A 27,309-nucleotide genomic window follows, 5' to 3' on the forward strand; every position below is an offset into this window, starting at 1 on the left:
GAAAGGCACAAACTGAGGAAGCCTCTTGGAGAGGCGAAACGTCTTCACGGATATATATCAAGTCCAGTTGCACTTGATTTCGTCTGGTAGGTTCCCTCGAGGGGGCACGAGTCCTCCACACGGCAGTTGCAGTTGGGGGAGTCCGACTGTGATGATGGTGTCGTTGATTTGTTGATGATTCTTGTGTTGTGGGATGATATTATATGTTGAATGTTGGGCATGCAGCTGTAACTAATGTTGATGGTGTTGCTATTGAACATCTTCCTCAGTTGATGGTCCGGGGTAATGTAGCACCGTAGATGTTGACAGTTGACTAGGACCAGTTCTAGGTTCGTAGGAGCAGTTTATAACTAGCATGAAATGATTGCAGACCACAACCCAGGGAATAAAGTTTGAACTGCCGGCTTTTTTTATATAAAGAACTAGAAGAACCCCGCTACAATGTAGCGGTTTGGTTATCCACCCGTCTAAATCTCCCTCCTCTTCATCCTGCCAGCTAACCGCCTTCCCCCTAGCCCTAAAACCCCCCCACTCCAACTCCCTCCCCCCAAATGCTCAGAATCATCTGAAATGCCGAGAAAAGTGGTTTTAAGACATTTTTACAAAAATGCATAATTTGCATAATTATTATAATTATATTTTAATTTTCTGCTATTTTTCTGGTCATCTCTGGAACAATACCTACCACCTCCAAAAAAAATTAGGATCATAAGTGCATTTTTGCAAAAATGCATATATTTTGCATAATGCCAAAACATTTCTAAGTCCCAGAATTTTTTTTTTATATAGGTGAAAAAATCAAAGATGCTCAGAACCATCTGAAATGCCAAGAAAAGTGGTTTTTAGCCATTTTTAGAAAAATGCATATTTTGCATATTTATGCATAATTTTAATTTTCTGAGATTTTTCCCTTACTCTCTGAGACTATACCTACCACCTCCGAAAAGAATTAGGATCATAAGTGCTTTAGTTTTCGGTCCCGCAATCCACACTAACTCACACATTCCGAAAATATATGAGTAGATTGTAAACATAGACAGAGAAACATACACAATTACACAATAACACAGTGAGAATGGATAAATTCCTTGAAACCTCTTGTTTTAGAATGTAACCCTTATTTAACCACTATTTTGAGTTTCAGATATTTTAGTTCTAATTTAGGATCCTTTTAATTCCAATTTGAAGTTATCTCTTGTTTGAGTTGACAAATTATGTTAATTTGTTTTATGTTCTATTTTGTTCTATTAGGCCTTTAAGTTTCAGTTCTAATTTCCATTAACCTAAGTTACTTAACCAGTAAATCAGAATGCCTAAAGTAACACACAATTGATGAATTGTGTGATGAATGAGTAATAAACTCAGCCGATACTGCAATTAACAATACAATATCAGATCAAAAATCAAATCAATAATCAATGTAGGCTATAATCAGTCCTTTTTGGAAAGTCCGTTGTTGCTCCACTAAGTCCAACTGCGTTTTGTAGTAACAAACTGGATATGTCAGTCCTACCACAATCCAGGTGCTCGACTCTGTAGGCTACTGTCCTGAGAATGAGCTGTGTGAAGCCGCAGACAGACCACGTGGATCCAGCAGGTCTCCTATAGGTGGCTCGCCAGCTTGTTTCCAGCTTGGGGTAAGAAACACCAAGCGCGATCTTCCCAATCCAAGAAAAAACCTGGCCTGCATTATAACAGGCATATCACACATGCAAAGACATTAGTTTACATATCTCTCAATAAAATAATCAAAAGAAAACAAGAGAAGTACCGACTGACATGGTCAATCTACCCACCGCTACAACGTGACGCAGTTTAATCTGCTACACTAGCGCACGATGCTACTAAAGCCTGGCTGCGTGTGGCTAGCCGTGACGCAGTTTAATCTGCCATGCTATGCTAGCGCACGATGCTACTACAGCCTGGCTGCATGTAGCTAGCCGTGACGCAGTTTAATCTGCTATGCTAGCGCACGATGCTACTACAGCCTGGCTGCATGTAGCTAGCCGTGACGCAGTTTAATCTGCTACACTAGCGCACGATGCTACTACAGCCTGGCTGCGTGTGGGTAGCCGTGACGCAGTTTAATCTGCTACGCTAGCGCACGATGCTACTACAGCCTGGCTGCATGTAGCTAGCCGTGACGCAGTTTAATCTGCTACGCTAGCGCACGATGCTACTACAGCCTGGCTGCATGTAGCTAGCAGTGACGCAGTTTAATCTGCTACACTAGCGCACGATGCTACTACAGCCTGGCTGCGTGTGGCTAGCCGTGACGCAGTTTAATCTGCTATGCTATGCTAGCGCACGATGCTACTACAGCCTGGCTGCATGTAGCTAGCCGTGACGCAGTTTAATCCGCTATGCTAGCGCACGATGCTACTACAGCCTGGCTGCGTGTAGCTAGCCGTGACGCAGCTTTATCTGCTACGCTAGCGCACGATGCTACTACAGCCTGGCTGCGTGTGGCTAGCCGTGACGCAGTTTAATCTGCTACAATAGCGCACGATGCTACTACAGCCTGGCTGCATGTAGCTAGCCGTGACGCAGTTTAATCTGCTATGCTAGCGCACGATGCTACTACAGCCTGGCTGCATGTGGCTAGCCGTGACGCAGTTTAATCTGCTATGCTAGCGCACGATGCTAATACAGCCTGGCTGCATGTGGCTAGCTGTGACGCAGTTTAATCTGCTATGCTAGCGCACGATGCTACTACAGCCTGGCTGCATATGCTAGCGCACGACAATACTACAGCCTAGCTGCGTGTAGCTAGCTGTGACGCAGTTTAATCTGCTATGCTAGCGCACGATGCTACTACAGCCTGGCTGCGTGTAGCTAGCTGTGACGCAGTTTAATCTGCTACGCTAGCGCACGATGCTACTACAGCCTGGCTGCATGTAGCTAGACGTGTCGCAGTTTAATCTGCTACACTAGCGCACGATGCTACTACAGCCTGGCTGCGTGTGGCTAGCCGTGACGCAGTTTAATCTGCTACACTAGCGCACGATGCTACTACAGCCTGGCTGCATGTAGCTAGCTGTGACGCAAGTAACTTTTCTGTGCTAACACACCATGCTGCTGCTGCAGCCCAACTGGAAGTAGCTAGCTTATCAACTCGGGTTGCACAAAAGAAAAACACATTCTGAATTCGGTTCACAAAAGAAAATCGTAGCTCCTCAATAATCTTTACACAAATTATGATCTACAACATAACTGAGCTACTTATAGCTTCAACTAGCCTATGCACACAGACATTGAAAACGGAAAAGTTTTGGCTAGTTAGCAGTTGACTCACCAAGTCCTCGACGACACTCGGACACAATACAAACCCCAGGGCTCGGAGGATGATCAAACCAACAAAATACTCAGCTTGGATAAAGAAAGAACCAATTGTGCCCACTGCTATTTCAAAGTAGATTCTTTCATCTTCAGCTCTCGTTCTAGTGGCGTTCTGAAACCTAGCTGGTTCTGGAACTTTCTCCCTCTCGAGCAAGGCAGCTGATTGGCTAATCAGCACTGCACGCGCTGCGTTTTAAGAAATATCAATCTGAACCAACAATATGAATATGAATTTATTGGTACCATGAATTACTTATCTACTGTTTACTATTTATTTGCAAAATGAATAATTATGATTATTTATTTATTATGATTCAACTGTAATTATATGCAGGTTAATTTAACCTGGGTTATCTTGACCTGGGTTACAAAAGCACTTATCCAAAAGTTCAAAAAAGTACTTACCCATGTGTGTGGCCACGGCATCACTGTAGGGTGGGTTTTACCAGCTTCTGTTGATTTGCTGGCAGTCCGTATTTAATGGTGGCTTGTATTTGCGTCATCGGAAGCGCGGGCGCCCAGAGGCGTGAGGGAGCTGATATGTTATTCTCTACCATAATTCCTGTGCCAGCGTCCTCAAAGATCACCTGCCTCAATTACTTCAGACCAGTTACCCTAACATAAGTGGCCATGAAAGCATTTCAGCGCATCGTTCTGTCACACTTGAAATCTCGCACCTCCCCGATGATGGACCCATATCAATTTGCCTATCAAGCCTGTTGAGGATGCAGTTAGCATAGCCATGCACCATGCCCTGCAACACCTGGACTCCCCAAACACCTACGCACGCATCCTGTTCAGAGACTTTAGTTCCGCCTTCAACTCCATCAACCCACTCAAACTCTTTACCATACTCTGGGATATGAACATTGACCCAGCCATATGCCACTGGATTCAGAGCTTCCTGTGGAACAGGCCACAGAGGGTGGAAGGTTAATAACCTAACCTCACACCCTCTTACCCTCAGTAGAGGTGTTCCTCAGGGCTGTGTTCTCTCCCCCTGGCTCCTCTCATTTTACATCACCCACTTTGTTTATCATTACCCCTTTTATTGTCTACCCTGCTTTGTTTTGATTTTATGCTTCTGATACAGTGCTGTTTGTTTCTTTAACTGTGTTCTGTAAGGTGTCCTTGAGTGCTCTGAAAAGCTCCCACTAATAAAATGTATTATTATTATTATTATTACTTTAGATCCAGTGCATCCCTAGTGCCGGTCCCAAGCCCGGACAAATGGGGAGGGTTGCGTCAGGAAGGGCATCTGGCGTAAAATCTTTGCCAAGTCAAATATACCGGATCGGTCGAGGCCCGGGTTACCAACGACCGCCACCGGTACTGTTAACCAGCAGGGTGTCGGTGGAAACTATGCTACTGTTGGGCGAAGGAGAAGGAGAGGGGGAAAGCATGTCCAGAGGCAGCTAGAGAGGAGGAAGGGTAGGCATTTGGAGGTGAGAGTTGGAACTTTGAATGTTGGCACTATGACTGGTAAAGGGAGAGAGCTGGCTGACATGATGGAAAGAAGAAAGGTAGGCATACTGTGTGTGCAAGAGACCAGGTGGAAGGGGAGTAAGGCCAGGAGTATCGGAGGTGGGTTCAAACTCTTCTACCATGGTGTGAATGGGAGGAGTAATGGGGTAGGGGTAATTCTGAAGGAAGAGTATGCCAAGAGCGTGCTGAAGGTGAAGAGAGTGTCAGACAGAGTGATGAGTATGAAGCTGGAAATTGAAGGTTTATTGCTGAATGTTATCAGCGCATATGCCCCGCAAGTTGGGTGTGAGATGGATGAAAAAGAAGAATTCTGGAGTGAGTTGGACGACATGGTGGAGAGGGTACCCAAGGAGGAGAGAGTGGTGATTGGAGCGGACTTCAATGGACATGTTGGTGAAGGGAACAGGGGTGATGAGGAGGTGATGGGAAGGTATGGAGTCAAGAAGAGAAATGTGGAAGGACAGATGGTGGTCGATTTTGCAAAAAGGATGGAAATGGCTGTGGTGAATACATATTTCAAGAAGAGGGAGGAACACAGGGTGACATACAAGAGTGGAGGAAAGTGCACACAGGTGGACTATATCTTATGTAGAAGGCGCCATCCAAAAGGGATTGGAGACTGCAAGGTGGTGACAGGGGAGAACGTAGCTAGGCAGCATCGGATGGTGGTCTGTAGGATGACTTTGGAGACCAAGAAGAGGAAGCGAGTGAAGACACAGCCAAAGATCAAATGGTGGAAGTTGAAGAAGGAAGACTGTTGTGTGGAGTTCAGGCAGGAGTTAAGACAGGCACTGGGTGGTAGTGAAGAGTTGCCAGATGGCTGGACAACCACTGCAGAAATAGTGAGGGAGACAGCTAGGAAGGTACTTGGTGTGTCATCAGGACAGAGGAAGGAAGACAAGGAGACTTGGTGGTGGAATGAGGAAGTACAGCAAATTATACAGAGGAAAAGGTTGGCAAAGAAGAAGCGGGATAGTAAGAGAGATGAAGAAAGTAGACAGGAGTACAAGGAGATGCAGCGTAAAGCAAAGAGAGAGGTGGCAAAGGCAAAGGAAAAGGCATATGGTGAGTTGTATGACAGATTAGACACTGAGGAAGGAGAAAAGGACTTGTACCGATTGGCTAGACAGAGGGACCAAGCTGCAAAGGATGTGCAGCAAGTTAGGGCGATCAAGGATAGATATGGAAATGTGCTGACAAGCGAGGAGAGTGTGCTAAGAAGGTGGAAGGAATACTTTGAGGGGCTGATGAATGAAGAAAATGAGAGGGAGAGAAGGTTGGATGATGTAGGGATAGTGAATCAGGAAGTTCAGCGGATTAGCAAGAAGGAAGCGAGGGCAGCTATGAAGAGGATGAAGAGTGGAAAGGCAGTTGGTCCTGATGACATACCTGTGGAGGCATGGAGATGTTTAGGAGAGATGGCAGTGGAGTTTTTAACTAGATTGTTTAACACAATCCTGGAAAGTGAGAGGATGCCTGAGGAGTGGAGAAGAAGCATACTGGTACCGATTTTCAAGAACAAGGGCGATGTGCAGAACTGTAACAACTACAGAGGTATAAAGTTGATCAGCCACAGCATGAGGATTTGGGAAAGAGTAATAGAAGCTAGGTTAAGAGGAGAGGTGATGATCAGCGAGCAGCAGTATGGGTTCATGCCACGAAAGAGCACCACAGATGCGATGTTTGCTTTGAGAATGTTGATTGAGAAGTATAGAGAAGGCCAGAAAGAGTTACATTGTGTCTTTGTAGATTTAGAGAAAGCTTATGACAGAGTGCCGAGAGAGGAGGTGTGGTATTGTATGAGGAAGTCAGGAGTTGCAGAGAAGTATGTAGGAGTGGTGCAGAATACGTATGAGGGAAGTGTGACAATGGTAAGCTGTGCGATTGGAATGACAGATGGGTTCAAGGTGGAGGTCGGATTACATCAAGGATCGGCTCTGAGCCCTTTCTTGTTTGCAATGGTGATGGACAGGTTGACGGACAAGATCAGGCAGGAATCTCCATGGACGATGATGTTCGCGGATGACATTGTGATCTGTAGCGAGAGTAGGGTGCAGGTTGAGGAGAGCCTGGAGAGGTGGAGGTATGCACTGGAGAGAAGAGGAATGAAAGTCAGCAGGAGCAAGACGGAATACCTATGCGTGAATGAGAGAGAGGACAGTGGAATGGTCAGGATGCAAGGAGTGGCGGTGACAAAGGCATTTGAGTTTAAATACTTGGGGTCAACTGTCCAAAGTAACGGGGAGTGCAGTAGAGAGGTGAAAAAGAGAGTGCAGGCAGGTTGGAGTGGGTGGAGAAGTGTGTCAGGAGTGATTTGCGACAGAAGGGTACCAGCAAGAGTTAAAGGGAAAGTTTACAAGATGGTTGTGAGACCAGCTATGTTATATGGTTTGGAGACGGTGGCACTGACGAAAAGACAGGAGGCAGAGCTGGAGGTGGCAGAGTTGAAGATGCTAAGATTTTCACTGGGAGTAACGAAGAAGGACAGGATTAGGAACGATTATATTAGAGGGACCGCTCAGGTTGGACAGTTTGGAGACAAAGCAAGAGAGGCAAGATTGAGATGGCTTGGACATGTGTGGAGGAGAGATGCTGAGTATATTGGGAGAAGGATGCTGAATATGGAGCTGCCAGGGAAGAGGAGAAGAGGAAGGCCAAAGAGGAGGTTTATGGATGTGGTGAGGGAAGACATGCAGGTGGCTGGTGTGACAGAGGAAGACGCAGAAGACAGGAAGAAATGGAAACAGATGATCCGCTGTGGCGACCCCTAACGGGAGCAGCCGAAAGTAGTAGTAGTAGATTATTACTTTAGATCCACGGATAGCTCTGCGAAAATAATGAAATACGCAGACGACACAACCATTGTAGGCCTCATCTCCAACAATGATGAAACCCAGTACCGCACTGCTGTAGACTAAGCTATCACTTAGTGTGCAAACAACAACCTTCTGCTTAATACAGCCAAAACCCATGAACTCATTATTGACTTCCGGTGCATGCTGAATCCTGAAACACCCATACAAATGAACGGAGGCCCCATCACCACCACCGACTCTTTTAACTTCCTTGGAGCATACATCAGCAACAAACTGAAGTGGGAAATTAACACAGAACACATCATTGCAAAAGCTCAACAACGACTTTACTTTCTTAGGCAGCTTAAAAAAATCTGGATCAACTGCTCGTTCTGATTTACTCAGCCATTATGGAGTCCATCATAACATCTTCTATTACAGTATTGCAGTATTACAGTATGGTACGGTGGCACGGACGGTCAAACACGGAAAAAACTGCAGTGGATTGTCAACAAGGCATCCAAAATCATAGGCAACCCACTCCCCTCAGTTGAATCTCTACATACTCACCTGTAAAGCGAGCAAATAAGATAACCTCTGACCCCTCACATCCTGCTCATCACCTCTTCCAGCTCCTTCCCTCAGGAAGGCGCTACAGGTCACTGTCCACTGAGACTAAACACTTCACAAACAGACTTTTCTCCTAGCCATCAGGACTCTGAATTCCTCCCTATAGTCCCTCCGTATCGTCCCCTCCTCACACACTACTGGCACAAATACCACCATTCACTGGATTGTTGTGCGTAATATGTTTGTTTCTGTTATTGTGTAACTGTATTGTTGGTGATAATATGTGGAGTGTCTGCTGTTGTCCATGCATGTGCTGTGCTGCAGAGTTTAACATGCTGTACCCAAAACACATCCCACCGGCCTTGCTCGTGTGGCTAATAAACAATCAGTCAGTCTGTCTGTCTGTCTAACTATCCATCTATAAGGAGCAGAGGAGGTTCAGGTTTAACAAGTTCCAGCAAACACATGAGCTTTTGTACAAAACAGATTTTAATACACCCAAACGATTTACATAAAAACTGTTGACCAAAAGACTTTTTGATATAGCAAAATACAATTACACTTGTTGAACTGAGCAGGAGTAAGACCGATCCCTGTGGGGAGATGCATCCTCTGCATTTAACCCATGTTAGCCATGTAGGTAGCAGCAGTGGGCAGCCGCCGTGCAGCGCATGGGGACCAACTCCAGTTCTTCTTTCCATTGCCTTGCTCAGGGGCACAGGCAGGAGTATTAACCCTAACGCGCATGTCTTTTTGATGGTGGGAGGAAACTGGAGCACCCGGAGAAAACCCACGCAGACATGGGGAGAACATGCAAGCGCCACACAGAAAGGACCTGGGACGGCCTGGGGTTATTAATAACTTAATAAGGTTATCAAAGTTGAGCATGGTGAGAACAGATACACCTCTGTTTTACTACAGAGACTCAAAGAAAGCAGATTCTCCTGAAAATAAAAAAATCAATATTCGGATGGGAAGACTTCTGGCATTTACTTGTCATTTCAGTGTCACGTTTAAATCACTTCTCAAAACCAGATTTAACACTGTTTTAATTAAGTCTCGTTTCTTAACTTCTTTAACATTGTTTTGTTCAAATCTTATACCCCTTTACAAACAGGATATTCTACATGTTATCAACGGCTATAATGGACTTTGTCACTTTTGATTCTTATCATTGTTAACATTCTTGTGATTACCTTTAATTTTCAATAAAATTAGAAGTAATGACAGTATAACAGTTCCACGGTCCGGCTCGTCGTCTCAGCTGAACACGAAACAACCGCAGCAGAAACCACGACTGCTGTGCTTACAGGACTGCTGTGCTTACAGGACTGCTGTACTTACAGGACCGCTGTGCTTACAGGACCGCTGTGCTTACATGTCTGCTGTGCTTACAGGACCGCTGTGCTTACATGTCTGCTGTGCTTACATGCCTGCTGTGCTTACATGTCTGCTGTGCTTACATGTCTGCTGTGCTTACAGGACCACTGGTCACCAAACCCGTCTAAACATTTAAACTACTCAAAACACTTTTAAAACTCTTTCTTTCTAAATGGTAGAAAAAGGAAAAAAATTAGACAGTTTTTAGATATATATATATATTTTATCTTTTCTGTTGCACTGCTGTGGACTGGGAGAAACAGCATTTCGTTTTTTCTTGTACGCAGGTACATAATGAAATGACAGTAAACTACATCCACTTCCTTCCTGTAACAAGGAATGTGTCGTTATCCGTTTGTATTGGTGTGTGTGTGTATGTGTGTCTGTGTGTGTGTGTGTTGCAACATTCGTCAGGGAAATGACAAGATCTAAACAGATAAAACTAACAGAACATTAATTTTTCATTCATTCATTCATCTTCAGCCGCTTCTCCGGGATCGGGTCGTGGTGGCAGCAAGCTAAGTAGGGCACTCCAGACGTCCCTCTCCCCAGCAACACCCTCCAGCTCCTGCTGGGGGATCCCAAGGTGTTCCCAGGCCAGATTGGACATGTAGTCCCTCCAGCGAGTTCTGGGTCTATCCCGGGGTCTCCTCCCAGTTGGCCGTGCCCGGAAAACCTCCAAAGGAAGGCGCCCAGGAGACATCCTAATCAGATGCCCAAACCACCTCAACTGGCTCCGTTCGATGCGAAGGAGCAGTGGCTCTACTCTGAGCTCCCTCTGGATGTTCGAGCTCCTCACCCTATCTCTAAGGCTGAGCCCAGACACCCTACGGAGGAAACTCATTTCAGCTACTTGTATCTGCGATCTCACCCTTTCGGTCACTACCCAAAGCTCATGACCATAGGTGAGGGTTGGAACGAAGACTGTCTGGTAAATTGAGAGCTTTGCCTTCTGTCTCAGCTCCCTCTTCACCACAACGGTCCGGTACAACGTTCGCATTACTGCTGATGCTGCACCAATCCGTCTGTCACATCTCCTGCTCCATCCTACTCTCACTCGTGAACAAGACCCCAAGATACTTGAACTCCTTCACTTGAGGCAACAGCTCATCCCCAACCTGGAGGGAGCAATCCACGTGGAATGTCACCTAACAGAACATACTAGTGTTGAATATATTTTTGATCAATGTCCTAATGGCTTCTGTTTGTACAAGCGTCTGATAACTGCGTGTTGATTGATTGTGTTTATTGGACTATGTGTTGGTGATGTATGTTTACTGGACTATGTGTTGGTGGTGTGTATTTATTGGACTGTGTGTTGGTGGTGTGTTGATAGTATGTGTTGGTGTTGTGCATTTGTGGTGTGTGTTGGTGGTGTGTTGATGGCGTGTTGGTGGTGTGTTGATGGTGTGTGTTGGTGTTGTGTGTTAGTGGTGTGTGTTGGTGGTTGTGTTTTGTGGTATGTGTTGATGGTGTGTTGATGGTGTGTGTTGGTTGTGTGTTGGTGGTGTGTTGGTGGTGTATTGGTGGCGTGTCTTGGTGTTGAGTCTTGGTGGTGTGTTGATGGTGTGTGTTGGTGGTGTGTTGATGGTGTGTGTTGGTGGTGTGTGTTGAAGGTGTGTTGATGGTGTGTGTTGGTGGTGGTGGTGGTGTGTGTTGGTGTGTGGTGCTGTTGTGTGTTGGTGGTGCATGTTGGTGGTGGTGTGGTGTGGTGGTGGTGTGTGTTGATGGAGTGTGTTGGTGGTGCATGTTGGTGGTGGTGGTGTGTGGTGTGTGTTGGTGGTGCGTGTTGGTGGTGCATGTTGGTGGTGGTGGTGGGTGGTGTGTGTTGATGGTGTGTGTTGGTGTGTGTTGGCGGTGCGTGTTGCTGGTGGTGTGTGTTGGTGGTGCATGGTGGTGGTGTGTGTTGATGGTGTGTGTTGGTGGTACGTGTTGGTGGTGCGTGTGTGTTGGTGGTGGTGTGTGGTAGTACAGGTCCATATTCTTCATGGTGAGGTGGTATCAAGCAGCAGCCTTTGTTTCCCACTCCTGTAAAATGCAACATGACATAAAACGATGAAGTTAAAAAACAACCTTTACACAACTGAAATATTGAACTAAATAGGGACTCACATCCAGGTTTACACACTCATCACTACACAGTTTAGCTTAGCAATGGGTGAAACATAATTCGCTGAGACGGAACAGATTTGATCGTTGAATTGAAGTAATTTAAACCCTAGAAATATCCGGATTTACAAAACTGTATGTGTGTATGTGTGTGTGTGTGTGTGTGTGTGTGTGTGTGTGTGTGTGTGTGTGTGTGTGTGTGTGTGTGTGTGTGTGGCAGCACACAGGGCGTGTGTGACGCGTCAGTGCAGTAGTACTGGGGTAGTAGTGCTTGTAGTTAGTGCATGCTGCTTCTGCTTGCTACTTTCTGCTTTTAGCTACTGCCGCTGGCTAGCCCTCTTGTAGGGGGTGGAAAGAGGAGCCGAGTTTGTAAGTCTCCTCCTGCCGGTACACAGCCTCTCCGACGCCAAGACTTCTGCAGTGCCTCCTCGTGGCCACACATGGTAACTGGGTACTTTGCGGTCCCAGGCCAAACTGTAGGGGATCTCGGTCTCGGAGCAGCAGTGGGCCCCAGAGAGAAGGCGCGCAGGCGAACCGGTGTGTGGACACGCCCTGGCTTCTCTCAACCACTGCCCCAGCTATGGGCTAATAGCAACTAAGTCCTCAACGGCGGAGCGGGTGGAAGATGGTGGCTGTGAGGAGCACAACGCCCGCAAAGGTAGAAGAAGGCTGCAGCAAAGAAGGGCCCTCAGTTGTCTTGGTCTCCATGCCACTGGATCCTGGCCTTTCTATGCCAAGGACTGTGTGGAGGCTGCCTGTGCACCAGCCTCCCCACATTAAAAGATTCCGCGCACAGGCATCCCCCCGAAAGGGAATCACACCGTTTAACATCCCGGACAAAGTCCTGTGGCGATCAGGAAGTGGTGACGGGGGCAGGACCGTGAAGTCTGGCAGCTCTGATTCAGTCGCTAAGCTCTTGGGATGAGGCAGAAAGAGCTTTTCGGCAGCTGTACCCACGACTGAGCAGCCCTATTTAGGATCCACCCTGCTCACCCCAGTAGGGGAAGGGGCTGGAAAAGGTGCCCTAAAGATAGCCTGCCTCGAAAACTCCTGTCTGGGCTACCGCACCCAGAGGGATCACCACTAAGCGGTCAGAAACATAAACAGAAGCAAACTTACATTGGAACCTGGAACGTGCGGACTCTCATGGACAACAAACACAGTGATCAACCCGAAAGGCGAACTGCCATCATCGCCAGGGAGCTAAGGAGATTCCGGATCGATATAGCAGTACTCTCCAAAACCCGACTGGCTGATTAAGGGCGGATACACTTTCTTCTGGAAAGGAAAACCTGCTGATGAGCCAAGGATCCACGGTGTGGGTTTTGCTATTAAGAACAGCCTCCTCAACCACATCTCCGAACTCCCTGTGGGCATCAATGAATGCCTAATGTCCATACGCCTGACGCTTGCAGGTGGCCAAAAGGCCACTGTTGTTAGTGCCTACGCTCTAACACTTGATGCACAGGATGAAGTGAAGGAGGCCTTCTATGCTGACCTGGACAACATCTTAACCAAAGTCCCCAAGGAGGACAAGCTAATTCTGCTTGAAGACTTCAATGCGAGGGTGGGACGAAACCACAATCTATGGAGAGGTACAATCGGGAAGGAAGGAGTGGGCAACACGAACTCCAACGGCATATTACTGCTATCAAAGTGCTCAGAACACAGCCTGGTCATCACCAACACACTTTTCCACCAAAAGAATAAACTCAAAACATCCTGGACGCATCCTCGCTCTAAGCTCTGGCACCTCATCGATTACATAGTCGTCCGCACCAAAGACTGCCATGATGTGCTCAACACCAGAGCGATGACCAGTGCGGATGACTGCTGGGCGGACAACCGCCTCATCCGCTCCATTATGTCCATCAGTCTCACGCGGAAAAGAAGGGTGCAAAAAAGACAGTGCCGGCCAAAGCTCAACATCGAACGGCTGGGTGACACCACCTTTCGAGAACAGCTCCAGGCTACTCTCAGCACTGCTCTGCCCACGCAATATCCAGAAGATATTGATACACACTGGGACCTACTTAAGTCTATCACCATGAACTCCTGTAAAAGCACTCTTGGTTACAAAACCCGAAAACATCAAGACAGGTATGATGAGAATGAGAACGAAATCCAACAGCTCATGGACATCAAGCGGCAAACCTTCATTGCCTGGCAAAATGACATCAACTGCAAGGCTAAAAGAGTAGCCCAGGCCATAGCAAAGGCAGCTGTTCAATCTCGGGTTAGGCAACTGAAGAACCAGTGGTGGACAAGGAAGGCTCTGGAGATCCAGCAGCTTGCTGACTGTGGGGATACCAGAGGTTTCTTCGATGCCACAAGAGCGGTATATGGCCCCAGCCACCGTTGCCTAGCCCCCCTTCGCTCCAAAGATGGGCTAATGCTGCTGAAAGACAATGAATCAATTACCAACAGATGGAAAGAGCATTATGAGGAGCTACTGAACAGGGACACAACTACTGAGATGGAGGCTCTTCACCAACTCCCTCAACAACCCATAAATGAGAATATGGGAGCACCACCCAGTCGGAACGAGGTGCAGGATGCCATAAGGAAGATGAAGAACCACAAGGCCACTGGACCTGACAGCATTCCAGCAGAAATCCTGAAGGATGGTGGGCCAGTTCTCCTTAGTCACATCCACGCGCTGCTCCTCAAAATATGGAAAAAGGAAGATCCCTGCACAACTTACGGATGCCCTCATTGTCTCCATCTTTAAGAAGGGAGACAAGGCAGACTGCAGAAATTACCGTGGCATTTCCCTCCTATCCACCACTGGGGAAACTCTCGCCCGGGTTTTGGCTAATAGACTCCTCCCCCTGTCAGAAAACATTCTCCCTGAGTCTCAGAGTGGATTTCGCCCAACTAGAAGTACCATGGACATGGTTTTCACTGCTCGCCAACTACAGGAAAAATGCCGGGAACAAAATCAACCACTATACATGGCCTTCATAGACCTCACCAAAGCCTTTGACTCTGTGAACCGTCAGGCTCTGTGGCTGGTTCTGGTAAAAATTGGCTGCCCGGACAAATACATCCGAATACTGAGACTATTGCATGATAATATGTCAGCCACAGCACTCAGTGGCAGTGGAGATGAAACGGAACCCTTCAGGGTTCACACTGGAGTCAAGCAAGGCTGTGTCATTGCTCCTACCCTGTTCTCCATTTTCATTTCTGCTATCCTCCGTCTTATGGGTAAACACCTGCCACAAGGAGTCAGAATCATGTACAGAACCGACGGACAACTCCTGAACATCAACAGATTCAGGGCTAAAAGCAGAACCACCACCATATCCATCATGGAGCTGCAGTATGCCGATGACAGTGCCCTTGTGGCTCATTCAGAAGAGGACCTACAGTGCATTCTGGATGCTTTTGCCAAGGCATACAAGCAGCTTGGTCTGGCCCTTAACATAAAAAAGACCCAGATCCTCTACCAGCCACCACCCAACACAAATAACCCTGCTCCACCCTCAACTATCTATGTTGACAAAACCAGACTGGAAAATGTGGACCACTTTACATACCTCGGAAGCCTCCTATCCTCCAAAGCTAATATTGATGAGGAAATACACCACCGCCTCAGCTGTGCCAGTGGGGTTTTCTCAAGACTGAGGAAAAGGGTCTTTGAAAACCGCGACCTCCAGGCAAGAATGAAAATTCTGGTCTACAAAGTGGTAGTGTTGCCCATCTTACTGTATGGATCAGAATCCTGGACCACATACAGCAGGCACCTGAAGGCACTAGAGGCACATCATCAGAGATGCCTCTGAAAAATCCTCAAGATCACCTGGGAAGATAGACGCACCAACACCAGCATCCTGGAGGAGGCTAACATTCCCGCTATCTATGCCACCATTGCCCAACACCAGCTCATAGACTGGCCATGTCATCCGTATGCCTGACTCTCGCCTTCCAAAACAAGTCCTATACTCCCAGCTTCTCACAGGACAACTTGCCCTGGGTGGTCAAAAGAAAACGTATAAGGATAACATCCGAACAAACATCAAAAAATGCCACATAGACCCTAAGACCTGGGAGGACACAGCAACCAACAGGGCGACCTGGAGAAAACTTGTCCGGGAAGGAGCTGCACTTTATAATAATGATCTCCGACATGCTGCAGAAGACAAGCACAGACTCCGAAAGGAGGGAGTTTCCACCAAAAAGGCCCAAACCAATCCCACAATTACCACCGCCCACCCCTGCCCACATGGCACCAAAATATGCGGCTCCAGGATTGACCTCTTCGCCCACCTGAAGACCCACAAAGACCAAGAAGGAGGACATTAATACTCGACCCCGCGATGATGATACTATATTTGGTCCATATACATTTGCTAATGCAAATGTATATGGACCAAACTGGGATGACCCACTTTGTTCCTCTGGTTTCATAGCAGCCCTCCCAGACCTAAATAATTACCAGCTGATATTGAGGGAGAGTTTAATTGTGTATTGCATCCATATTTGGACAGATCAAACCCAAGACCTAACAGTCAAATTCCGAAGGCAGGCGCTGTCATCCATTCATTTATGGAATCCTACTCTCTGTTCGATCCCTAAAAAAGAAACAACCCAACTACTAAACAATACTCCTTTTTTCCCGAGTGCACCATTCTTACTCCAGGACTGATTTGTTTCTCCTGGATAGTAGGGTCCTTCCTATGGTTAGGGGGAGCCAATACAACAGCATTGTTATTTCGGATCATAGTCCTGTACAGCTAGATATAGGCTTCCTAGACCGCCCTAAACCCCAACGCACCTGGCGACTTGATCCTCTATTACTGTCCAGGGACTTCTTTAAAAATGTTCTCTCCCAGCAGATAGATATCTTTATGGAATTCAACCACACTCCGGACATGCCACTAACATTGTTTGGGAGGCTCTCAAAGCCTACCTTAGAGGCCAAATAATCTCATACACAGCACATGAGAGAAAGAAACACAAACAACGTCTAACAGGACTGTCCCATAGTATAGCGGAAGTGGACCGTTCATATGCTGATTCCGCAACACCTGAGCTTTATAAGACAAAATTATTATTAAAAACAGAATTCGACAATCTCTCCATTAAACAAACAGAACAATTATTCTTTAAATCAACAGACATTTCATGAGCATGGAGAGAAAGCTGGAAAACTATTAGCCCATCAGGTTAACAATATTCCTGAAATTTGCACAGCAGCTGGGGTGAAGACTACCAACCCTGACACCATCAATAACCAGTTTAAACAATTTTATATTACCTTTTATAGTTCAAAACCACCCAGCGACTTGTCACATATTTTCACTTTTTTAGACGGTCTGACCATACCAAAATTTGCCCTTGAGTACAGAGCACAGATAGACAGAGAGATATCAACACAGGAAGTGATACAAGCAATTAAATCCATGCAGAGCAACAAAGCACCGGGTCCGGATGGTTTCACAATTGAAATGTATAAAGAATCTGCTACCAAGCTGGCACCGGTACTTAACCTGTTGTATCAGGAAATTTTTAACCAGCAGAAATTGCCCCAAACTATGATGCAGGCAATCATATCAGTGTTGCTTAAAAAAGACAAAGATCTCCTACTGTGTGGCTCCTACCGCCCTGTAAGCTTGTTGAATTGCGACGACAAAATCCGTACAAAAATCTTGGCCACCCGTATTGAAAATGTAGTCCCAACGGTTGTTAACCCTGATCAAACTGGTTTTATACCAGGCAGGCAGTCATTCTATAACATGCGCCACCTATTTATTGTACTGTACACACCACATTCCGTAGAACAGACAGAAGTAGTGATTTCTTTAGATGCTGAGAAGGCATTTGACCGCATCGAATGGCAATATCTATTTGCTGTTGTAGAAAGGTTTGGCCTTGGTTCATCATCCCTAGCATGGGTTAAAATACTGTATTGCTCACCGACAGCCACAGTGCGGACGAATAATATTATTTCTGATTATTTTTCGCTCCATAGGGGCTGCAGACAGGGCTGCAGCCTCTCTCCTTACCTGCTCAATTTGGCAGTTGAGCCACTCGCTATAGCTCTTAGGGCAGAGGACGGCATTAAAGGTATCTCACGAGGCGGTAAATGGCATAAGGTATCACTTTATGCAGATGACCTGTTGTTATATATATCCAACCCAATAGAAGCCATACCAAGACTATTACTTGCCCTGGATAACTTTGGTCGCCTGTCAGGTTATAAGATAAACTATTCAAAGAGCATGCTTTTTCTGATTAACCACACTGATAGAGACTACTCTAGCTTTCCATTTAAACTTGAACACAATGTATTTACATATTTAGGAATCAAAGTCCTCCATACAATGGGGAGGTTATATAACCATAACTTTAAAACACTAATAGAACGAACAAAACAAGATTTTAAAAAGTGGTCAACGCTACCAATTTCATTAGCGAGCCGCATTAATATAGTCAAAATGACTATGACTATAGTCTTATCCAGATTTCTCTATCTTTTTCAAATGACTCCCATATTCATACCCAGGACAACTTTTCAACAACTAGATAAATTTCATCATTCATCTGGAACAATTCAAACCCCAGGATGAAGAAAATATACTTGGAGGTCCCTAAGGAGACAGGGGGATTAGGCTGGCCTAACTTTATTTGTTACTACTGGGCTGCGGACATTGTAAAACTTTTACTTTGGGCATTTACATATAAGAATCAACAGGGTACAGATTGGGTTCACATGGAAGTCTTATCCAATCCTTTACTGATACTCACATCTCCACTACCACATAACCCCAACATACAAATACCAAACCTGCTGGTTAAAGCTTCACTTAGGATATGGCTCCAGTTTAGGAGGCATTCTAGACTAAAGCATGCTAGCGGTCTTTTCCCAGTAGCAAATAATCAATTCTTCTTGTCATCTGTGTTAGATAACACATTTCAACATTGGGATAGAAATGGACTGGTGTTTTTCTGTGATCTATTTAAAGATGGAACATTCACCTCATTTGAAACGCTTACCAAAGACCATAACATACCCAGATCCCATTTTTTTAGACACCTTCAAATCCGTAGTTTTGTCAAGAAAGTGTTTCCCTCATTTCCATATCTGCCACCCATGAGCCAATTAGATGTTATTCTAGAGATGGATCCCTTTGGGAAGAGACAGGTCTCTATAATCTACACATTGATACAGGGATTGAAACAGATATCCTGGGACAAAACAAAAACTGCATGGGAGAAAGATTTTGGTGTAGAGTTTTCTGAAGAGGCATGGCGGGACAGCTTAACTTGTATACACACCTCCTCATTGTGTATACGACATGGGTTAATTCAGTTTAAGGTGCTTCACCGTCGTCACTACTCGGGGGACAAGCTTGCCAGAATCTTTCCCACCACAGACCCTTGGTGTCCGAGGTGCAGCCATAGTCCAGCCTCGGTGGGACACATGTTCTGGACATGCCCTTCCCTCAACAGTTATTGGGGACAGATATTTAATGTATTCTCACATATCTGTAAACAGACCATAACCCCTGACTTTCACACAGCCATCTTTGGCACACTGCCCCCTAACTGTAAGGTCACAACTTTGCAGGCACATGTTCTAGCATTTGCTTCATTAGTAGCACGCAGACGTGTCCTATTTAACTGCATGTGGAATAACGCTCCATCATTTTTGCAGTGGTTAAGGGAGGTGCTGTTCTTTCTACCTTTAGAAAAGCTCCGGTATAAAATATGTAAAACTTTACTTTGACCTGGAGTCCTTTCATAGACTTTATTGAAGGTTTTCCATTTTATTGAATGTACTTTTTTTTTACCTGGTTATAACGACAATAGTTAGAGATATGTGTACAACTTTATATAAACTTTAAAAACATAGTTATTATGTGGAATTGGAATAAGAAATCCCTGCATAGTCCTTTTTCCCCCCATTGAGCTTTGGGGGGGAGGGGGAATTCCTACATGTTTCTTTGTTGTTGTTGTTGTTGTGGTTCATGTGTATTGTATACCTGTTCAAAAAACTAGAAAATTGAAAATAAAGTTTTCCAAAAAAAAAAAAAAAAGAAGAAGTTTGCTTTCTTTAGTATATTTATGTGACTTAAGTTTCCACACTGGCAGTTTTACAACATGAGGTGTGAAACCTTCCCTCTAAGGTAAAAGTTACTAGTTACAGTTAGTAGTTATACTATTTACAGTTAGCAGTTATACTATTTACAGTTAGCAGTAATACTATTTACAGTTAGTAGTTATACTAGTTACAGTTAGTAGTTATACTATTTACAGTTAGTAGTTATACTAGTTACAGTTAGTAGTTATACTATTTACAGTTAATAGTTATACTAGTTACAGTTAATAGTTATACTAGTTACAGTTAATAGTTATACTAGTACATATTATTATGACTGCTGGGACAGGCTCCAGAATCCCCCTTGACCCTGGTTGGGATAAGCGGCTTGGACAATGGATGGATATAGTAGATACTTTTAGTAGATACAGTAGATACAGTCTACTACTACTACTACTATTTTCAGCTGCTCCTGTTCGGGGGCGCTACAGTGGATCATCCGTTTCCATCTCTTCCTGTCCTCTGCATCTTCCTCTGTCACACCAGCCACCTGCATGTCCTCCCTCACCACATCCATAAACCTCCTCTTTGGCCTTCCTCTTCTCCTCTTCCCTGGCAGCTCCATATTCAGCATCCTTCTCCCAATATACCCAGCATCTCTCCTCCACACACGTCCAAACCATCTCAATCTTGTCTCTCTTGCTTTGCTCCAAACTGTCCAACCTGAGCTGTCCCTCTAATATACTCGTTACTAATCCTGTCCTTCTTCATCACTCCCAATGAAAATCTTATTTTCAACTCTGCCACCTCCAGCTCCACCTCCTGTCTTTTCATCAGTGCCACTGTCTCCAAACCATACAACATAGCTGGTCTCACTACCATCTTATAAACCTTCCCTTTAACTCTTGCTGGTACCCTTCTGTCACAAATCACTCCTGACACTCTTCTCCATCCACTCCACCCTGCCTGCACTCTCTTCTTCACCTCTCTTCCACACTTCCCGTTACTTTGGACGGTCGACCCCAAGGTTTTAAATTCATATACCTTCTTCACCTCTACTCCTTGCAACCTCACCATTCCACTGTCCTCCCTCTCATTCACGCATAGGTATTTCGTCTTTCTCCTACTGACTTTCATTCCTCTTCTCTCCAGTGCATACCTCCACCTCTCCAGGCTCTCAACCTGCTCCCTACTCTCACTACAGATCAAAATGTCATCCACAACCATCATAGTCCACAGAGACTCTTGCCTGATCTCGTCTCTCAAACTGTATAATACAATAGATACAATACAATAGATATAGTTAGTAGATATAGTAGGTATAGTTAGTAGATACTATTAGTAGATACAGTAGATATAGTAGATATAGTTAATAGATATAGTAGATACAGTTGATAGATATAGTCGAAATAGTTAGTAGATATAGCAGATATAGTTAGTAGATATAGTATAGTTAGTAGATACATTAGATATAGCATATATATTTAGTATAGTAGATATAGTTAATAGATATAGTAGATATAGTTAGTAGATACTGTTAGTAGATACAGTAGATACAGTTGGTTGATATAGTAGATATAGTTAATAGAAATATAGTAGCTATAATAGATACAGTAAATATAGCTAGCAGATATAGTAAATATAGTTAGTAGATATAGTAGATATAGTTAGCAGATACAGTAGATATAGTTAGTAGATACAATAGATATAGTTAGCAGATACAGAAGTATAGTATAGCTAATCGATATAGTAGATATAGTTAGTAGCTATAGTAGATATAGTGAATAGATATAGTAGACAGAATAGTTTGTAGATATAGTATAGTTAATAGATATAGTAGATATAGTTAGTAGATATAGTTAGTAGATACAGTAGATATAGTAGATATAGCTAATAGATATAGTAGATATTGTTAGTAGCTATAGTAGATATAGTTAATAGATATAGTAGATATAGTTAGTAGATATAGTAGATCTAGTTAATAGATATAGTAGATATAGTTAGTAGATATAGTAGATATAGTTCGTAGATATAGTAGATATAGTTAATAGATATAGTAGATATTGTTAGTAGCTATAGTAGATATAGTTAATAGATATAGTAGATATAGTTAGTAGATATAGTAGATCTAGTTAATAGATATAGTAGATATAGTTAGTAGATATAGTAGATATAGTTAATAGATATAGTAGATATTGTTAGTAGCTATAGTAGATATAGTTAATAGATATAGTAGATATAGTTAGTAGATATAGTAGATCTAGTTAATAGATATAGTAGATATAGTTAGTAGATATAGTAGATATAGTTCGTAGATATAGTTAATAGATATAGTAGATATAGTTAGTAGATATAGTAGATATAGTTCGTAGATATAGTAGATATAGGTAATAGATATAGTAGATATAGTTAGTAGATATAGTAGATATAGTTAATAGATATCTTAGATATAGTTAATAGATATAGTTAGTAGCTATAGCAGATATAGTTAATAGATATAGTATAGTTAGTAGATATAGTTAGTGGATACAGTAGATATAGTTAGTAGATATAGTATAGTTAATAGATATAGTAGATATAGTAGATATAATTAGTAGATATAGTATAGTTAATAGATATAGTAGACATAGTTAGTAGATATAGTAGATATAGTTAGCAGATATAGTAGGTATCACCATGTGCTACAAAGACATCCCTGTCATTTAAGGTTATTGAAAAAAATCACATCTGTCTCCGATAATGCAACCCTGAGAACCTCTATTTACTCAGGAAAGCCTCCTCTACTCACTCCTCCTCCTCCTCCTTTTGGCTTATGGAATTGCCAATCAGCTGTAAATAAAACAGAATTTATACAAGCATTGTATTTTGTCTTGCTCCTACTGACTTTCATTCCTCTTCTCTCCAGTGCATACGTCCACCTCTCCAGGCTCTCCTCCACCTGCACCCTACTCTCACTACAGATCACAATATCATCCGCAAACATTATAGTCCACTGAGACTCCTGCCTGATCTCGTCCATCAACCTGTCCATCACCACTGCAAACAAGAAAGGGCTTAGAGCCGATCCTTGATGTAATCCCACCTCCGCCTTGAACCCAGCTGTCATTCCTATCGCACACCTCACCATTGTCACACTGCCCTCATACATATCCTGCACCACTCCTACATACTTCTCTGCCACTCCTTACTTCCTCATGTAATACCACACTTCCTCTCTCGGCACCCTGTCATATGCTTTCTCTAAATCCACAAAGATACAGTGTAACTCCTTCTGGCCTTGTCCATACTTCTCCATCAACATTCTCAAAGCCAACATCACATCTGTGGTGCTCTTTCATGGCATGAAACCATACTGCTGCTCGCTGATCATCACCTCTCCTCTTAACCTAGCTTCTATTACTCGTTCCCATATCTTCATGCTGTGGCTGATCAACTTTATACCTCTGTAGTTGCTACATTTCTGCACATCACCCCTATTCGTGAAAATTGGTACCAGTATGCTTATTCTCCACTCCTCAAGCATCCTCTCACTTTCCAAGATTGTGTCTAGTTACAAACCCCACTGCCATTTCTCCTAAACATCTCCATTCCTCCACAGGTATGTCATTAGGACTGCATTTCCACTCTTCGTCCTGTTCACAGTTGCCCTCACTTTGTCCTTCCTTATCCACCGCACTTCCTGATTCACTATCCCCACATCGTCCAACCTTCTTTCTCTCATTGTCTTCATTCATCAACCCCTCAATGGACTCCTTCCACCTTCTCAGCACACTCTCCTCACTTGTCTGCACATTTCCATCTCTATCCTTGATCGCCCTAACCCGCTGCACATCCTTCACAGCTCAGCCCCTCTGTCTAGCCAATCGGTACAAGTCCTTTTCTCCTTCCTTAGTGTCTAACCTCTCATACAACTCACCTCATGCCTTTGCCTTTGCCATCTCTCTCTTCACTTTACGCTGCATCTCCTTGTACTCCTGTCTACTTTCTTCATCTCTCTGACTATCCCACTTCTTCTTTGCCAATCTCTTCCTCTGTATACTTTGTCGTACTTCCTCATTTCACCACCAAGTCTCATTGTCTTCCTTCCTCTGTCCGGATGACACACCAAGTACCTTCCTCACTGTCTCCCTCACTATTTCTGCAGTGGTTGTCCAGCCATCGGGCAACTCTTCACTACCACCCAGTGCCTGTCTTAACTCCTGCCGGAACTCCACACAATAGTCTTCCTTCTTCAACTTCCATCATTTGATCTTTGGCTGTGTTTTCACTCGCTTACTCATCTTGGTCTCCAAAGCCATCCTACAGACCACCATCTGATGCTGCCTAGCTACGTTCTCCCCTGTCACCACCTTGCAGTCTTCAATTCTTTTTAGATTGCGCCTTCTACATAAGATATAGTCCATCTGTGTGCACTTTCCTCCACTCTTTTACGTAACCCTGCGTTCCTCCCTCTTCTTGAAATATGTATTGACCACAGCCATTTCCATCCTTTTCGCTAAATCCACAACCATCTGTCCTTCCACATTTCTCTCTATGACACCATATCTACCCATCACCTCATCACCTTGATCCCTTTACCAACATGCCCATTGAAGTCCACTCCAATCACCACACTCTCCTCCTTGGGTACCCTCTCCCACCACTTCATCCAACTCACTCCAACATTCTTCTTTCTCTTCCATCTCACACCCAACTTGCGGGGCATATGCACTGATAACATTCAGCAATACACCTTCAATTTCCAGCTTCATACTCATCACTCTGTCTGACACTCTCTTCACCTTCAGCACACTCTTGACATACTCTTCCTTCAGAATTACCCCTACCCCATTTCTCCTCCCATTCACACCATGGTAGAAGAGTTTGAACCCACCTCCGATACTCCTGAACTTACCCCCCTTCCACCTGGTCTCTTGCACACACAGTACGCCTACCTTTCTTCTCTCCATCATATCAGCCAGCTCTCTCCCTTTACCAGTCATAGTGCCAACATTCAAAGTTCTGACTCTCACCTCCACACTCCTACCCTTCTTCCTCTCTCGCGGTCTCTGAACATGCCTTTCCCCTCTCATTCTCCTTCGCCCAACAGTAGCATAGTTGCCACTGGCACCCTGCTGGCTAACAGTACCAGTGGCGGTCGTTGGTAACCCGAGCCTCGACCGATCCAGTATGGAAATCTGATTTATGATCTGCATATTTGATTTGGCAAAGATTTTATGCCGGATGCCGTCTTGATGGGCATCCGCAGATGCTTGAAAAATGTGTTTTTGCTTTTAACTCACTCCTCAATCAGCCTTCTCCTCCTACCTCCACTCTGCTCACTCCTGACATGTTTGTCTCATACTTTACTGATAAGGTTTCTGCATCAGTAACCAGTTCTCTGAGCCTGACCAACTCTGTGTGCCACCTCCAGCTAACAGTGCCTCACTCACCTCAGTCTCCCCCCTGACTGGGGAGGAAGTTTCCAAGCTTCTGCTGGACTCTCATCCCACTACCTGTCCGCTGGACCCGATACTGTCACAAACCGTCTGGATAGTTAAGTTATCTTTTGTTGCTCCTAGTGTTCTTTGTCTTGTATTTCCTGTTTTATTTTGATACTCACCTCTTGTCTCGTTTCAGGTCCTTTACCCTCATGTGTCTCCCTCCTGTTTGATTACCTGCCCTGCCCCTAATGTGTTGCACCTGTATCTCATTGTCTCCCCTCCTCCAGAGTATATTGTCTTAGTGTTCCCTTCCTTCTGTGCCAGTCGTCTTGTTCCTTGTGACAGCGTTCCAGCATTTTTCCCCTTGTGTGAGTTTCTTAAGCCCTATAGTTTCCTGACCTGTTTTTGCCTTTTTTGACCTCACCTTTCGCCTGCCGATTTGGACACTGTTGCCTTGTTATCTGATCACCTGTGTACCGACCTCATTTTTATTAAAAGGACTGATTTTTGTGAACTGAGTCTGTGTTTTGAGTCCAAGCCTGTGGTTCAGTACTGACAGTACAAACTGGCCATAACATGGACTCAGCGGACTCAGATATAGTACGCTCTGTGCTCCGGGCACAGGTTCACAAGATCCAGAGTCAAGATGAACAGATGAGTCCTCTTCGCCATGAAGTGAAGGAACTGACAGACCGTCAGGAGTCTCTCTTGGCAGCTTTCGGAACCCAGCTCAACCATCTCTTTGACCAAATGCGGAAGATGCAGATCCCGCCGGGCTCTGGCGAATTGACACCGGCGGCACCTCCTGGTTCTGGGTCTGATGCTGCTTCTCCTGCGCCTGCCACTCCATCCCTACCTCTTCACCTTTCCAAACCAGAGAGTTTCTCCGGAGGCACAGGTGACCACAGAGCTTTTCTAACCCAGTGTGATTTCCATTTTGAGCTTCAGGCTACTGCCTTGCCCTCTGACCACTCAAAGATTGCATACATTATTTCTCACCTGACTGGGAGAGCGGAGGCCTGGGCGACGGCAGAGTGGAGTCGAAATCACCTGTCTGCAATTCACTGTCGCTGTTCTCCAAGACTTTCACCCAGATCTTCCAGCAGACAGCCCCTGGACAGGAGGCAGCCCGAGCCCTGGTGAGATTGCGACAGGGTAAGAAGAGGGTCTCTGATTACGCCATAGAGTTCCGCACTCTAGCAGCAGAGAGTGATTGGAACCAGCCAGCCTTGTTTGATGCATTTCTTCATGGACTTTCTGACACTCTCAAAGACCAATTAGCCCCCCTGGACCCCTGGACCTACCTGCAGAGCTGGATTCCCTTATAGCCCTGGCTATAAAGATTGACAAGCATCTGTATGAGAGAGAGGAAGGCAGAAACAGACCCTGCAGTTCCCTGTCGCTCCAGCGGAGGCAACAGGTCAGCAGCTCTTCTTCTTCTTCTTCCTGGCGACGCACTCCTCTTGCTTACTCTATCACAGCGCCTCCCCCAGACATGGAGGAACCTATACAGCTTGGCCGAACCCACCTGACCCCAGAGGAATGCCAGCGACGAGTTTCAGAGGGTCACTGCATCTACTGTGGCCAACTGGGCCACTTCATCACCTTCTGTCCATTAAAAGACTGGGCTAGCCAGTGAAGGTGAGGGCACTGGTGAGCTGTACTTTGACTGTTTCTAATCCCTCTCGTTTGCAACCTCTAGTGTCTCTCATCTCCCCTGCGTTTTCTCTTAAGCATCCAGTCCTAGTTGATTCCGGCTCACATGCTAACCTAATGGACTAGCCAGGAAGCTGGGCCTCAAAACCTTCCGCGTCAACCAGCCCCTGGATGCCAGTGTTCTGGACGGCAGGCTATTATGTAAGGTCACCCATCACACTCAGTCACTGCACCTGTCTTTTCCCAACTCTCACACCGAAAGAATCAGCTTTCATGTCTTTCGAGCTCCTCAGCATCCACATATCCTGGGATACCCCTGGCTCACACTCCACAGCCCCCATATAGACTGGAAAACAGGGCAGGTAATTTCATGGGGAAAGACTTGTGCAAAGAGCTGTTTCTCACCCTCTCAACATTTCCTGTCAGAGCTTCAATCTCCTAACACCTCTCAGAACTCCCCCAGCTTGGATCCAGAGTTTCCCGACCTTTCCCGGGTTCCCGTCTG

General features: G+C 45.0%; 1 long non-coding RNA gene across 1 annotated transcript in view; it reads right to left on the bottom strand.

Moving 5' to 3' along the window:
• Nucleotides 1-8,693: 8,693 nt before the first annotated feature.
• The window catches only part of LOC130123063 (uncharacterized), a 58,899-nt gene continuing 40,283 nt past the window's right edge, over nt 8,694-27,309 (bottom strand). Inside the window, exon 3 of the long non-coding RNA XR_008811282.1 lies at nt 8,694-11,597. This is a non-coding gene — a long non-coding RNA (uncharacterized LOC130123063). The remainder of the gene's footprint in view (nt 11,598-27,309) is intronic.

This window comes from Lampris incognitus, chromosome 1 (genome assembly GCF_029633865.1).
Source record: "Lampris incognitus isolate fLamInc1 chromosome 1, fLamInc1.hap2, whole genome shotgun sequence".
NCBI classification, from domain to species: Eukaryota; Metazoa; Chordata; class Actinopteri; order Lampriformes; family Lampridae; genus Lampris; species Lampris incognitus.